Raw genomic sequence first — 1,752 nt, forward strand, 5'->3', positions numbered from 1 at the left:
GCCTCCGTGATTTTGTTTTGCTCTGTGGGAGCCCACTCATTACCCTCTGTACCCTAAGCCCAAGCCCGGCCGGTGGCACTTTCGATTGGCAGATGACTGCGATGGGCAGGCTTGGGAAGGCAGTGGGCAGCTGGGTAGGAGCCAGGTTGGGTGCTCTCATGATTAGGGAGGAGAGGAAAGAAGCACTCCAAATGACATCAAGGACAGGGTCCTGCTGGTGGGGGTGGGGGTGCGAGGTGAGCCGGGAGGGAGGGAGGGCACGGGAAGTGCAAACCAGTGGAGAGGCCCCGAATTTCCTGTCACCCTCCTCCCCTTCACTGCCAGCTCCACCTTCTCATCCAGCGAGCGTGGGGCTGTCAGTCGTGTGGAGGTGTTAGGAGAAGTACCAATAAAAACATTTGCAACTCATAGGGAACACCAACATACATGGTTTATTTTCTATGTATGGGAATATTACTTAGGAAACAATGAAATAATACATTGTCTTTGAGTAGTGTGAACGTTTAGAGGATGCGATTTTTCCTCTAAATAAGCAAGAGAGTAGCCTTACAGTAGTAAATAAACAAAGACCGAGATTTGGGGGGATACCAGAAACTTTCACCGGTCTGGAGGGCATTCTCCTAAGCCACGCTTTTTCAGCTGGTCTTCGATCCTGCGTTGTACGGTCCCCGGTGTGTGGTGCCTCCTCGTGTCTTCAGCATTGCACACTGTCTCTGGTCCACTGTCTTTCTGACTTTTCCATCTCCCTTTTCTACTGTGACTTGCTAAGGTGAGGGAATTTTTGTTTTAGGGCCACTGTGAATTTTACTAGGAAGAGGAATCTTTGCCATAGCGGTGTGAACCTTTAAATATAGGATTTTAAATAATGTTCACGGCATCTGATCTTATAAAAAAAAAGGTGAATTAAATTTTAAAAAACACCTTTTATTATGAATTGGGTGAAGGTTTATAGTTTTACAATCAACACTTGATAAATGTTTTCCCCATAAACACTTTTCTTAATCTCATTCCTTGCAATCCCTCCAGGTGACACCTCTCATCCTACCTGATCCCTGCCAACCCCATGTTTCCTGCCTCCACGCCTCCTCTCCTAACCCTTATGAACTTTTCCTTGGGAAAAGGCTGCCCATGGATCTCACGTGGTTAATTATTCCAAATTATTTGTATCTCATTAGTGTTATTATTTCCCTTATAGGCTTAGCTGGTGCTTAGCTGAAAATGAAATCGTTGGGTAAGCTCAGTTTCAGATGTGAAGGGTGGATAAGGGCTATGTCTCGGGGGTTCTACTAGTCTAATTGACCAGTAAGACTGGTCTTTTTTGTGCTTAGTAGTTTTATTCCACCCTTTTCTCTCACTCTACCCAGCACCTTCTAGTGCTATTTAGATCAGAGCAGTCAGCAGTGGTAACCTATGAGCAAAATATTGGACAAGCAGGAACTATCAAAAGAAGATAAAAGAGAAGCACATTACTGTACCAAAAATAATTGATTGGCATTTAGTTATTTGAGGAGGTAGTATAGGATCAAGAACTAATGGTGTCGAAGGAAGAAGTCCAACCTGCACTGAAGGCATTGGCTAAAAATGAAAAGACCAAATCAAACTCATTGCCATTGAGTCAGTCCTGACTCAGTGACCTTATAGGTCAGGGAAGACCTGCCCTTGTGGGTTTCTAAGTATGTAATTCTTCACAGGAGTAGAAAACTGTATCTTTCTCATGCCATGACACAAGGCCCCAACAATTGACAGACACCA

Source organism: Echinops telfairi, unplaced genomic scaffold (assembly GCF_000313985.2).
Source record: "Echinops telfairi isolate 266 unplaced genomic scaffold, ASM31398v2 ScPeMD7_7458;HRSCAF=8496, whole genome shotgun sequence".
NCBI lineage: Eukaryota > Metazoa > Chordata > Mammalia > Afrosoricida > Tenrecidae > Echinops > Echinops telfairi.